We start from the raw sequence: 15,560 nt of genomic DNA on the forward strand, positions 1-15,560 counted from the left end.
TTGGACACAGTTCCTGTCCCACTAAGGCCTCTCCTGATTCTCCTCCTATCTCTCTGGCCATTCATTCTCAGTCTCCTTTGTGGGCTCCTCCTCCCCCTCCCGTCTCCTACTCTAGTGGTCCCTCAAGGTTCAGTTCTTGGTCCCCTTCTATTCTCCATCTACACTCACTCCCCTGGAGAACTCATTCGCTCCCATGGCTTCAACTACCAACTCTATGCGTACGATACCCAAATCTACATCTCCTCCCCTGTTCTCTCTCCCTCTCTCTGGCTTGCATCTCCTCCCTCCTTCAGGACATCTCTACTTGGATGTCCTCCCACCACCTAATACTCAGCATGACCAATTCAGAGCTTATCTTCCCTCCCAAACCCTGTCATCTCTCTAACGTTCCCATCACTGTAGGTGGCACAACCATTCTTCCCGTCTTACAAGCCCCTAACCTTGGTGTCATTCTTGACTCCTCTCATTCACCCCACATATCCAATCCATCACCAAATCCTGTCAGTCTCACCATCACAACATTGCCAAGATCCGCCCTTTCTGCTCCATCCAAATCGCTACCACATTAGTACAATCACTCATCTCATCCCGACTGGATTACTGCATCAGCCTCCTTTCTGACCTCCCAACCTCCTGCCTCTCCCCACTTCAGTCCATACTTCACTCCACTTCCCCAGATGATCTTTTTAAAGAAACGTTCGAGGCATGTCACCCCCCACCTCAAAAATCTCCAGTGGTTGCTTAGCCACCTCCATATCAAACAAAAACTCCTCACTACTGGCTTTAAAGCTCTCCATCAACTTGTCCCCTCCTACCTCACCACCCTTCTCTCCTTCTACATCCCACTCTGCCAACTCCACTCCTCTGGTACTTACCTTCTCACTGTGCCTAGATCTTGCCTGTCTCACCACTGACCCTTGGCCCACGCCCCACCTCAAGTCTGATATACAATCACTCTTTTCTCCCCCGTCCCCAACCCTTCAAAGCCCTACTGAAGGTGAACCTTAGTCTGAGAGGCTTTCCCAGACTAAGCCCCACTTTTCCTCAGCTCCCACTCCTTCCACATCACCCTGACTTGCCCCCTTTGCTCTTTCCCCCCGCCCCCACCCCACAGCACTTATATGAATATAATTCTATTTATTTACATTGATGCCTGTTTGTATTGATGTCTGTCTCCCCCCATCTAGACTGCGAGCCGGTTGTGGGCAGGGACTGTCTCCATTACTGTATTGTACTTTACAAGCACTTAGTACAGTGCCCTGCATACATTAAGTGCTCAATAAATTCAATTGAACGAATGAACTTGGGTACACAATCTGAAAGAGAATGGAGAAGAAATCATCCCCATTTTACAGATGAGGAAACTGAGACAAAGAGAAATTAAATGACTTGCTAAGGAACTGTAGCTGGCAAGTGGTGGGCCAAGATTAGAATCCAGGTCTCTTGGCTCCCAGACCTGGGTTCTATCTGCCAAGCCAAGCTGCTTCTTGAGGGCAGTGACTGTATTTTCGGTCTTCCCTGTAACATCCGCAGTGTCTAATAAGTAGTCTGCCCAAAAGGTGTGGTGATAAATCCTATTTTGAAAGCTATCCAATGCTGTATGGTGGATAAAAGATCCAATCAGTGTCCCACCTGAATGTCACATTGAATAGGTATTATTTTGTTTTGGGTATTCATTAATCAGAATTGTCATGATGTGTCTGTGGGATCAAATATGTTTAAAGAGAGGATGTACAAAAGTCTTTATTTTTTTGCAAACGAGACTAGCTGTTAAGGGGGATGGAGTATGCTTCCTCTGTTAATGCTTCTCAATACCTTTCCCTTCCAGATACCACACATAAATAATACGGTTGGTGAATTCACTTAAGCTTTCTTGCTCATTCACTGTGTTTGCATGTAAAATAGCATTTCTTTGATTATTATAAAATGTGTACTGCTAGATATACAACTACTAAAGATTCTTATATATTCTGTTTTCAGAATTAATGATGTCCCTTTTCAATAAAGAGCCAGCTAAATTCACTCATTCATTCATTCAATAGTATTTATTGAGCAGTTACTGTGTGCAGAGCACTGTACTAAGCGCTTGGGAAGTACAAGTTGGCAACATATAGAGATGGTCCCTACCCAACAACGGGCTCACAGTCTAGAAGGGGAAGGACAGTGAGCATCGAAAGTGAAAGGATTTGCTACTGTTTGTCTGAAGAAGAGGAGCACGGGTGTGGGAATCAGAGGAACTGGGTTTTAATCCAGGCTCTGCCACTTGTCTGCATGTGATATTGGGCAAGTCACAGCTTCTCTGTGCCTCAGTTACCTCATTTGTAAAAGTGGAGATAAATGGGGATTAAGACTGTAAACCCCATGTGGGACTTGGACTGTGTCCAACTTGATTAGCTTGTATCTACTCCAGCGCTTAGTACAGTGTCTGGCATAGAGCTAGTGCTTAACAAATACCAAAAACAAACAAACAAAAAAAAGCAAATGGCGGTCAAAGGATCTGGGTTCAGATCCCAGCTTTACCTCTTGTCTGCTCTGTGATCCTGGGCAATACACTTCGCTTAATTTCTCTTTCAATCAATCAGTCAGCCAATTGTATTTGAGCACTTACTGAGTGCAGAGTACTGTATAACAGCTTGGGAGAGTACAATGTAACAGAGTTGGTAAACACTTTTCCTGCCCACAAGTTCCCTCATCTGCCAGGTGGGAATTCAATACCGGTTCTCTCTCCTACTTAGAGTGTGAGCCCCATGTTGGACCTGATAATCTTGTATCTACCTCAGGTCTTAGTACAGTGCTTGACACTTAGTAAGTGTTTAACAAGTGCTGCAATGATTACCCCTCAGGATGAAATCCTGACAGAAAATTTTCAGTTCTGTTTTAAACCGAGGTGATTAAATACGCATAAGTGAAACAAAGTTACCCAAATTTTCTGTCAAATGGAAGACCTGAATTGGAAAGCAGACTAAATTGCTAAGTAACTTCCCATATGTTTCCTGGTAGCCGTACTTAAATATTTCTACTGACACAAAGACTTAACCTATACTTGATATTTCTCCCCAAGGACTGCACACAACTGGCAAGTAGAAACAAAAGATAAAGTGGAAAAAGTTGAGAATGATGATGAAGAGGAAGTCAGATCTGAAGTAGCAAAGTGAGGAGGAGAATAATCAGATCATTCGGGTCAATAAAGGCACCACAAATGTTATAGCTAATTCTTTTGTATCATCTAAAAAATATTTAAATTATCCACTTCACTTTTCCAGGTTAAACCTGTCTTGAGAAAACATTTTATAAGTAAGAAGTATAAGCTTATTTTGTCAGTTAAATGACATAGCCAGAAATATTTTGAAGAACATTAAAATCATTTTTATTTAACTGTGAAGAAAACAGAAAAGTTTAGGGGAATAAGATGATGAGACAACATATCTACATGGCATGAAATTTTTTTCCTATTTCAATTTCACAATTCAAAGATTCAGTATTTATTTCCAAATGGCTACTTCCAGGATTGATGTGAGGGAGCTTTTATAGTTTTCAAACAATTCCTTCATCAGTAAAAAATGAGGTTCCCTTATTTTCCACATTTCAGTGTTCTTTAAAAGCATCAATTGTATGAAAATCCATTTCCAAACAGATTTAGATGCAGGAATTCAGTTGCACTTCCACAGACTCTCACTTTTTACCTTTTTGCATTCTAATTAACTTCCATGCTGTTTGAAAGCAATCTGTGATTGGTAAGGTGTCTCAAATATTTAGGATGCAGGGATCTTCCAAAATTGAAAACCCTGGAAACTCTGTACGATCATCTCTGCTTTTCATACCATCCCTCCCTGACTTCCCACTACAACCCAGCCCACAGACTTTGCTCCTCTAACGCCAATTAACTCACTGTACCTTGATCTCATCAATCTCACCACTGACCTCTTCCTTCCTCTGTCCTGGAACTCCCTTCCACTTCATACCCGACTGGCCACCACTCTCCTCACCTTCAAAACCCTCCTAAAATCACCACTCCTCCAGAGGCCTTCCCCAACTAATCCCTTATTCCCCTATTCACTCTCCTATTTCTTCCTCCCCATTGACTTAGTTGAGCCACATTTTTAAACTACAACCTCCATTTGCCAGAGCTGAAGAGATCTGCTACTTGATAAAAAAAAAAACAGCAGTCAAATGGGGGTTAAAAATCTTTGTAAATCATGAGCTCACATGTGTAGCTTCTTCTAAGGCTTTGAATTGTTGGTAAGATTCCCTAATTATACACAGTAACCAGGTAATACAGGTATGAACAAATCCAAAAAATGCATACTTTTAAAAAGATGTGAATTTCAAGCAAGAATAATAGCGGTCTTATATTGCGTGATTCCAGGTGTTCAGATTTAATTGGCTTCAGAAATATTAATTAGGCTTCAATTAATTTCACTGATACTAATCCTTGTTTATTAAATAAGATTCTAGAACTTTGAGAATATTTAATAGGACCATTCAATTTAATAGCATTTAAATATGAAAGCCGAACTTGAGGGCTTTGTTGCTTTGCTGAAATAAGCTGAATTGTCAGTATAATTGGAAGATTCAGGTGGACATAATTTGAACATCAAGGACATGAGATGTCTTAGGGATTCTCAATTGGTGCCATTTCCTGTGAATAATTTCTAAATTTTAGAATGCCTTCTATAATTTTTAGAGGTGTATAGTATTGTGACAGAGTAGTCTTTTTAGTCAGAACTAATGAGACATTAAGGAATATGACCTTGAGGACATGTGCATTACTACCACCAGGTTTTACTTCTCTTATTCTGAACACTTTAAGATCCCATTTGAGGTAACCTCTTAAAGAATATTGTACTAAGCCCTTTCCTTAACAGAAGGAGCTGTAATGTGGCAAGCATGGCTTCACTGATGGTGACTGACCTCCAGAACGCTTTGCTTTTCTTTGCTTAGCTGCCACAGGCATAAGGAAGGTTATACACACAACTCTCCTAATATACCTTCAATCTGAATCTCGATTCCCATGTCAACACATGCTGACTGTTCTGTTCCAAAGGACAAACCTGATGCTTGAATTTATCTTTGTACCTCTGTAAGTCACTGAAAAATATGCTTCCAGTTATCGTAATTCAGGGACAATGTCCCATTCTTGATCACTAATATTGGTCCCTGGTTATATGCAGGAATTGCCAGGTGCAGGCTGAAAATAGGAAAATATCCAAATCTCATCTGAAAATCAAACAAGTCACAAGCAAATGAAGTGAGAATGTTGAGTAATGCCAGTCTCTTCCTATATTAAATAAAATCAAAATCTTAAAAGATAACTTTTAGTTAAACATGGAAATTGTCAACATAATACAGTAATGAAAAGTATGAAAAAACACATACTGTGCATTAATTTTTAAGTGGGGCCCAATGTTTAAATCCAATCTACCATTCTGTCCAATTTATTTGGCCTGTAACTTTTGACTTACTAACTTAAACCAAGTGTGAACACTAGCACTTCAGAACAGCTCTTAAAACTTATCTGTTCAGAATGCATGAATATCCCTCTAGTAGGAGGATAATAGGAAAGTAAATTAATTATATTTTAACTTTCCTATCTCATTTTCATTTCACATGAAATGTGCAGTATACCTATTAACCTTTCATTTTAAATGAAATAAGTAAAGAATTACCATGAGGAAATTTCTAACTATGAAAAAACTGATATCACACAGCTCCTTAAACTAAAAATATCCTCAAATGTAGGTGGTCTTTGCATCTAACAGAAACTTCACAATTTTAGTCTTAGATATTTGAGCAGAAATCCCCATAAAATTGTATTTGAGGAACTATATTTAAAAATAAATGTTTGCTAGATTCAAAGCGCTTGCTTTACCTTTCACAAAATTAGAAACTTTACAGTTTTCTTGTTAGACATTTAATTTAGTCCTTTAAAAGGAGATTTTGTTGCTTCTTTAATTCTGAAGAATTGATGTTTTGTTTTTCTCTCCCAAGTAGAATGAAATTATTGTACTATTAGTGCTTCTATGAAGATTTGAATAGTAGCTTGTTGACTTGCCTCAGAGGAACTTCCATCCTCAGGAAGCCACAACGCTAACACCAAAGTTTAAAATGCCAACTAGACCATTGACCTTGACATCCAGAAATTAACATCTTGAGCTCTTTAAGCATATTTTGGGAGAGAATTCATCTTTTCTTTGTGGTTCTCCCATGGACTTGCACCTCGGTCTTCAAGTAGGAGAATATATCAATGGTATTTATTAAGCACTAACTGTGTGCAGAGTACTGTACTAAGCGCTTGAACGTTACAACAGAGTTGGAAGGCACATTCCCTGCCCACAAGGAGATTACAGTCTAGAGGGAGAGATAGACATAACAGATATTTGTATGTAAGTGCCATGGGTCTGAGGAAGGGGTTGACTTTTGAGTACTTAAAGGGTGAAAATCCAAGTGCATAAGTGTCACAGATGGGAGAGGGAGTAGGGGAAATGAGGGCTTAATTGGGGAAGGCCTCTTGGAGGAGGTGTGATTTTTAAAAGGCTTTGCAAGTGGAAAGAATGGTGGTCTGCCATTTATGAAGGAGGAGGGAGTTCCACACCAGAGGGAGGACATGGGCAAGGGATCAGTGGTGAGAAACAAGTTCAAGATACAATGAGTAGGTTGGCGTAGAGGAGCAAAGGTATCTGAGCTGTGTTGTAGTAGCAAATTTATTCATTCAGTCATATTTATTGAGTGCTTACTGTGTGCAGAGCCCTGTACTAAGCACTTAAAATCATTTAGGTAAGGTAGGATGGGGAGCACTTAGTACAGTGCCCTGCATACCCTCAGTGCTCAGTTAATACCAATGATTGGTCGTGCTTTTGATTTATAAGCATAGGAGTTATTATGAATCTCTTCAAGATCAGTGCAACAGCATGGAGTGGCATTAAATCTAAAGAGAACCAAGGTAATATCCTAGTTAGAACATTATAAATAATCAAAGCGAATAATCAGTATCAAAGAACTTAATCATTCCCCTGCATTGCTAGTTGGCAGTCAACGAGATGCTGCCATGAACCTGAATGAATGATCATCCAGAGTTGTGTATTTTCCTACATGGAAGCAGGGAATGGACATCGGGCCTCTTGAGGCCCCTGCTCACTCTCTGACACTCAGATTCTCTTGTTATTACTGCCTTTAGCCTTTTAAACGGGATTATTTCCTCAGTCATATTACAGAAGGTCTCAAACACATGATCCTTAATTTATTGAATTGAGTGGTGTATCGTAAATGGCCAGTGCCTCCAACAAGCCACTGAAGCATTCCACTCTACCTTTTGATACTTCCAAGATCAGCTATAACCTTGGAGCAAAGTTCAGGCATGTTACTACCTAATTTAAATTGCTTCTCTGACATCAACCAACAGTATTTAATTAGGCTTGATGATAAACTGAAAGATGTCTCCCAACTAAGAATTTCATCTTGATGATAAACTGATGGGAGATTAGTTTCTCAAGTGCTTACTTTTATAGCCTACAAAGGTATTTTCCTCGGATAAAGGATGCTATTAAATCTCTAATGGAGAAATTAAAAATGCAATTTACTGTACTGACAGTCTCCTTTGGGTGAAGAAATAATAATATGAATTTGCAATTATATAAGTTCAAGAAAAGAAATGAAAATTATTTACTTATATATAATTGAAGTAAACAAGATTCATTTTTTTGTCCCTATAAAATTTTACTCCACAAAGAGTCAGTGGCTACTAAATATTTACTTAAATACTTAGTGTTTATATACATATAAAATTATAGAAAGAACAAGAGAAGCAGCATGGCTCAGTGGAAAGAACACAGGCTTTGGAGTCAGAGGTCATGGGTTCAAATCCCTGCTCTGCTAATCGTTAGCTGTGTGACTTCGGGCAAGTCACTTAACTTATCTATGCCTCAATTACCTCATCTGTAAAATGGGGATTAAGACTGTGAGCTCCCCCGAGGGACAATCTGATCACCTTGTAACCTCCCCAGTGCTTTGCACATAGTAAGTGCTTAATAAATGCCATCATTATTATTATTATAATAAAAAAACTATGCTTCGTTTTCAAAATGATGCTACAGACTGCAAGAGCTTAGATATTTTACAGGAAATCACAATTATGTTTGGAGTTTGTAAGTGATGAAATGAACATAGAAGTGCATGGTGAAAAGAGTACTGGCAAAATTCAGGTATCTGGAGGTAAGTAGTATACTGGGATTCAAAATTTACTTTTACGAAAACTAGAAACATTTGTCATTTTTGTTTAAAATCTCGACATTACACTCTGAGCAGAGCTTGCAATGTTGTGCCTTTTTTATTTTACCTAACAGAATGCATGGCCTGAAGGCAAACAGAATGTTGGATTTAAACTTTTAATACTCTAGAGTAAAATCTGTTGGCTTTAATAACCAACACAGGCTCATTTGGAGCTCTCAGTCATCACGCAAACTCACTCATCCTCTGTTCATCATGTTCATTGCTTTAATTCTCCATGCACAGTACTTGGGAAGAAGCTGGTTTCCAGGATACACAAGACATGCTCAAAGTGGTTAATTTGAAATCCTGTCAACGTTGACATCCTAACATGCAGGTAATTTTCCAACTCCATCTTCTTCATTTGCATCCGAAGGGAAATTTCAAATGGACATTCTGGGCAAATAAATGAAATCATGTTATGGATTGAGAGAAGCTCAATTCAGACATGAGCTGTCCTGAGAGGATTGTATAATTGAACATAATTGTGCCCCCTTGAATTATTATTCAGCAATGTAAAAAATTGATAATCAGAAAGATGTAGAAAAATACTGTGATGGAGGGATATGGCCATTTTTCCGGGCAAATATGGAGGAGGGTTCATAGGAGTCCAAACTCTGAAGGTCGCAGGATCACTTTCTACCCTCGAGAAAATGAGAGGCAACAAATATTTGTGTGTGTTTCAAAAATTTCATGATTTGTAGTAATGTCAAAAATGGAAGTCCAAGATAACACTTCCATTTTTTAATCAAACCAAAGTGTTAGTGATTACTGAATTTTAGAGACATACCATTGTTTGAGAAACTCCACTAAACTGTAAGTTCCTCAAGTTCAGGGATCATGTCTACTTACTCTATTGTATTGCACTCTCCCAAGCACTTAGTGTTCTATACACAGTAAGCACTGAAAAAATGCCATTGATTGATTTTACTAAACATTCTAAAATACATTAACCGAATAGGACAAAAGCATCACTTTCCTCTTCATGTAAATATCATTTATTCACGACTGGAAAAGATCTTTGTACTTTGTCCATGTAGACCATAACAATGGCAGTGAATATGTATTGAATGCCTACAATCATGTGGGATTTGGGAAGCTCACTTCAAAATTCTTCCTATTTTTCACTTCTGCATTTTTTCCAAGAAGCTCTAGGATCTAATTCTTCCCCTTGTCCCTCTCTTTGGTTTTGTTATATCAAAAGAGGTGAAAAGGTGAGAGAACAGGGGATGTTTGATCCTAATAGGTTTTTTTCTTGTAAATGTTAGCAGGAGGAAAGAAATGGAAGTATTAGCTCACAGAAATGCAGAAGAGACTCTAAAAAATGGAGCAATGACTATTTGTCATGAAAAATCTCATCTTGAATTTTCAGATGCATAAAAATAAAACAGGTCTAATTTCAGGTTGGCAGACATACAGCATAATTAAGAGGAAGTGTAAGCCTTTTAAAAATCTCATGTCATAGTCTAATTTGGTACATAAACATACACCCAAACCTAAAACCAAAGAAATAACAATCTTTTAAAATTTTAACTTTGCTGTAGGTTTCTGAGAAAATGAACGAGGTTGTATTATTAGTCAGATATACACAAGGCTTGTACTGATAGACTATCGACCAATTCAGAACACATTCTATAAATCTCTATATCTCGGAAACAGAATGAAATAACTTCATATATCCTCATCAGAGTGGGCAGCCAGGGCAACCAGAAGCTTAAAATATTGGTAATATGTATAAAATGCGTCTTATTGTTCATTATGCTTACTTTGGGATGAGGATACACAAATACACCATGTATTTTCAGGTCATGTAGTGAGAGTTAAGCATGCCTTTTTGGTACTTCCAACGCTATTTTATTTACTTGTGTGAAATCAAAACCACACTTCATATGTACAGCTGAAGTCATGCTGTGATAAAATGGCTATTGTACTCTCTCAAGTGCTTAATATCGTGCTCTGCACAAAGTGCTCCATAAATACTGTTAATTAATGACTTGAAAAATCCACTGCATGCCCCTTAGGTAATAATACCACCTTGAATTTAAAAAGCACTTCTTATTTCTCCAAAGCACTTTCATATCAATTGTCTCCTTTGATTCTTACAACTTCTTCTGAGGTAGACAGACATGGGTACTTTTATTCCCACTTCACGGATGCAAAAATAAGACCAGAGAATAACTTCTGACTTTGTCAAAAGTCACACAGAAACCTAATTTCATAGTTAAGCCATGACAGGACTACAGACCCAAAAAATATGAGTTGCTGTAGCTTGCTAAGCTTCCAAGTGACCATCTTTGATCGTGTCTACCAACTCATTTGATTTGTATGTTTCCAAGGCTTTGCACAATGTAAACAATAAATACCACTGATTGATTGAGATTAGAAACCCATATTTTGTGAGTTTTAAGAAAACTGCAGATTTTGAACCTTTATTAATTCCTTAAAAACATGTCGTTTGTATGGTGGACCTAGGGTGAAAGAATGTGAGAAAAACTTGATCTTATTTATGGATTTTCTAGTTAATGTGAGCAGAAGACCCCACCCTACCTCTTTCCCCCATTCAAGTAAGAACTTAATAAATGTCATCATTATTATTATTATGAATCATTTCGGGCTCCGTCTCTCTCCAGGTCCGTGACAGAGGCATTGCTTAGTGGACCACTTCCCCTGATTTGTTCCCCCAGACATGAGCTGATTTGTGTGCACGTTTTCCAGTCTGTCTGTTGACATGCAGCTTCTGGGTCTGATGTACTAAGGTGGTGGGGAGACACGGAGGGAGTACCATGACGGAATGGCACATTTTAATTTACAAATGCTACCCAAGAGAAAATCCTTCACGATAATATGATAAAGGAGTGTTTTTAATGGGTAATAATTGATCTTCTCATAGTTTGTTTCTAGGTTGTCTGATATACCAAGCAGGGGATGGTTCTGGAGAAGAAGGAACTGAGACTCTCCATGAAGCTCAGGAAGAAGGAATCCAAGGTGACTGTGGGCACATGGATTGTACACTGGGGACATGTGTGTGTCTTTCCTTCCACTGTCCCAGCTCATTTGCCTGGGCTCTGGAATGGTGACTGGAGAAGGGAAAACAGAAAAGTACCTGCAACTCCTCATTGGACCCACAACCCCGAGGGTTCATGCCGGCTGAGCTGCCTCTCCCCAATCATCATGTTGGGCTCCAGAGTGGAGATGTCAGGAAAGACAGTATTGTTTGTCCCCTCATGTTTGTTTTCTTTTTATTTTACAAGCTGATTTTTTTCCTTTTCCCTTCCCCTAAAGGGCCCATGGGAATGGCCTGCTACTCCATCTTGGCTTACTCTACCAAGGCCAGCCAACAATTCACCACCCATCCTGTTATCCACATTGGCCCCAAGCTGGGGGAACACTACATCAAGCATCAGATTGTGTCATATGACTGGAAAGGGGAGGGGACATCATGTTAGATCATAGTTCAACCCCTTCACCTCAGGACTGGTAGAATGGATAGGATTCCCAGGCAAATTTGTACACCAAATGAGCACCTCTTTTGCCAATCACACCTCTGTCATGGACCTGGGAAGACAGGGAATCCAAAATGATTTGACTGGGGGAAGGAGGCAGGGTGTGATCTGCTGCTTGCATTAACTAGAAAATTTATAAATAAGATCAAGTTTTTCTCCTATTCTTTCACCCGAGATCCACCATACAAATGACATGTTTTTAAAGGATGAATAAAAGTTCAAAATCTGCAATTTTCCTAAAACACACTAAGTATGGGTTTTAGTAACAAGTGGACATTCATTCCACTAATCTCTAATCTCAGTTTCTAATCTGTCAATCAGTGGTACTTATTGAGTGTTTACACTGTGCAAAGCACTGTACTAGGCACTTGGGAATGTACAAATCAACTCAGTTGGTAGACACGATCTGTACCCCAAGGAGCTTAGCTTTTGCAAGGAGAGGCAGACATTAAAATAAACTAGATAGGGGAAATATAGTATAAGAATACTTATGTAAGGACTGTGGGGATGGGGTGAACATTAACGTGCTTAAGCTTTCTGTTTATTTTAGCTTTGCTATTAAATATTTCAGCTAATATACTTTTTTCCTCTTTGTACAAAATTTCACTGATGGTTTGTCATGATGTCTCACTAATAAACAATGGCAATCAGCCCCAGAATGGAAGATGTCACTGCACTTACATTCTGAGACATTGACAAATATAAACTAATTAAACGACGACCCTCCTCACAAATAAGTGCTATCCTAATTAAGCACACGCAGAGACTGAGACAGAAGAGGAGTTGCTCAAGGCCACCAACAAGCAACTTTCAGTAACTGAAATTGGACTTTGCTGATATGGTTTAGCTACAGTCCCTGAGGTCTCTCCTCTAGCAAGAGGAGAGTTTACATTTCCTTGGGTTTCACCCATGGCCCATCTTCCACAAGTCTACCTGATATTAAGTTGGTAAATTTAGGAATACCTCTAAAGATACACAAAATTATTGTATTTTTCTCCTCTGCTTCTTTCTTTCCCCTTCCTTCTTTATTCTCCCAGAAGTCTAATTCTGGAGCCTAGAAGCTCAGACACGTTTTTGTCTCTACCCACCTTGTGTTCCCACCAAAGGTGGGGTTTTGAGAGTGGGTAGCCACGGAGATGGAAAGATAGATGTCTCTAGACTGTAGGCTCGGTGTGGGCAGGGTGTGTCTGTTGTCATTTTATACTCCCCCAAGTGCTTAGTACAGTGGGTTATACACAGTAAGCACTCAAAATGCAATTGAATGAATGAATATCCAAGGCTCTAAAGTCCCCAGGCATCTTGGTCACATTGGCAGTGTGCAGAGCACTGAACTAAGTATTTGGGAGAGTGCAATACAACAGAGTTGGTAGACATGTTCCTTGTCTACAATGAGCTTACAGTCTAGAAGGATTTTACAATCTAGATAGGGGTGTCTAATGTACTAATTTTGGGGAGAGTAGATAGACATGATCCTTGTCCAAAATGTCTTTCAAACTAGAAGAAAAAATAAATTGCAGATGGGTAGGTACATAAGTGTTGTGGGACTGGAGGAGGCATGAATATCTAAGTGCTTAAGTGGCAAAGAGCCGAGTGCTTAGTCAACACAGAAGGGAGGTCTTGTATAGATGTGAGAGCTTAGTCAGGGAAGTCTGTCACTCTATCAACCTTCTTCATGGTTTTTGTTGGATTGAATTATGTCCTTTTTTCAGATGACAACTAGTCTTTTCAATCCAAACTTATACAAAAAAAGGTCTTTTTCAGTAAAGAATGGATTATTTTACCTCTTCTCTCCATCAATCCTGTTAAGTGTTTACTGTGTGCAGAGCACTATACTAAATGAATGAGGGAGTACAATATAACAATCTAAGAAATGGTAGACACATTCTCTGCCCACAACAAGCTTACAGTTAAGACGGGGGTGACAGATATCAATAGAAATAAATAACATGTGGATCTGTACATAAGTGCTGTGGGGCTGAAGGAGGGGATTGAATAAAGGGTGAAAATCCGGGAAATGCAGAAGGGAGTGGGAGAAAGGAAAAGAGGACTTAGTCAAGGAAGGGCCTTTAGGAGATGGCCTTTCAGAAGGCTTTGAAGGTGGGGAGGGTAATTTGTTGGATATGAAGAGGGAGGGCATTCCAGCCAGTGGCATGATTTGAGTGTGAGATTGGAGGCAAGATAGATGAGAGTGATGTATACAGTAAATAGGTTGAAATTAGAGGAGTGAAATGTGTGGGCTGGATTGTAGTAGAAAAGAAGTGAGGTAAAGTAGAAGGGGGCAAGGTGATTAAGTGCTTTAAAGCCAATGGTAAGGAGTTTCTGCTTGATGCAGAGATGGAAAGTCAGCCACTGGAGTTTCTTGAGGAGTGGGAAAACATGGACTGAATATTTTTGTAGAAAAATGATCTGGGCAGCAGAGTGAAGTATCAACAGGAGTGGGAGGATGCAGGGAGGTCAGCAAGGAGGCTGATACAGTAATCAAGGCTGGATAGGATAAAGGCTTGGATTAACGTAGTAGCAGTTTGGATGTAGGGGAAAGGGCGATTTTAGCAATGTTGTGAAGGTTGTACTGGTACAACCCCTTGTTCCTCTTCCTCTCCTCCCCCTCCCTATCCCCCCCACCTTACCTCCTTCCCCTCCCCACAGCATCTGTATATATGTTTGTACATATTTATTACTCTATTTTACTTGTACATATTTATTCTATTTATTTCATTTTGTTAGTTTGTTTTGTTGTCCATCTCCCCCTTCTAGACTGTGAGCCCGCTGTTGGGTAGGGACCGTCTCTATATGTTGCCAACTTGTACCTCCCAAGTGCTTAGTACAGTGCTCTGCACACAGTAAGTGCTTAATAAATACGATTGAATGAATGAATGAATGAATGGTAGGATTTAATGATAGATTGAATATGTGGGTTGAATGAGAGAGATGAGTTAAGGATAACACCAAGGTTACAGGCTTGGGAGACAGAAAGCATGGTGGAGCTGTCAAGACTGATGGGAAATCCATCTTTTTTCTCTTCTCTCTTTTTTCCCTCCTTTCTTTCTTTTTATCCACCTTCCCTCTCCCCACCTTTTCCATTCCTACACATCCCCTCCTGCCCTTTCTGTCCTCCCAGAAATTTTATACTTCTTACAGACAGGGGTCAACAATTTTATTGTATTATCCCAAGTACTTTGCATGGTAGTCCAGCAGGTGCTCAATAAAACCTTTAAATTGCATGTGCAAATTATTTCCAGTTTTCAGATATGTTTTGAAAATAGTATTAAAATTCATAGAGCAGGTGATTTAGCATCAGAGTTTTCCTGATGGTGGAGAGAATGGATGTAGGACAACGCTGAGTGTCTTTTGCAGACTCTAGTTAGTTTACTGCTGTTCTGCAGTTCTAGATGCTCCTTGATGCATTTTATTTTGACTTTTATGACAGCAAGGGCTGACCACATGAATGCTTTAATTGCACAAAATTGTCAAAAATAGCACACAAAGCTGTTCATAGCCTGACATTGTGTATTTCTTGGAGATGAAATGGAAATAATTTTTGTAATTTTTTTGTCAAAGATATAATTAAGGAGCAGCGAGGTCTAGTGGAAAGAGCATGGGCCTGGGAATCAGCGGTCTTGGGTTCTAATCCTCACTCTGACAGTTGCCTGCTGTGTGATTTTGGACAAGTAACTTTTCTGTGCCTCATCTGTAAAATGCAGATTCAATGCCTTGTCTCCCTTTTACTTAGGCTGTGTGTCCCTTGTGGAACAGGGACTGTGTCCAACCTGAATCTATCCCAGTGCTGAAAACAGT

The sequence above is a fragment of the Tachyglossus aculeatus genome, chromosome 8 (assembly GCF_015852505.1).
Source record: "Tachyglossus aculeatus isolate mTacAcu1 chromosome 8, mTacAcu1.pri, whole genome shotgun sequence".
Lineage (NCBI taxonomy): Eukaryota > Metazoa > Chordata > Mammalia > Monotremata > Tachyglossidae > Tachyglossus > Tachyglossus aculeatus.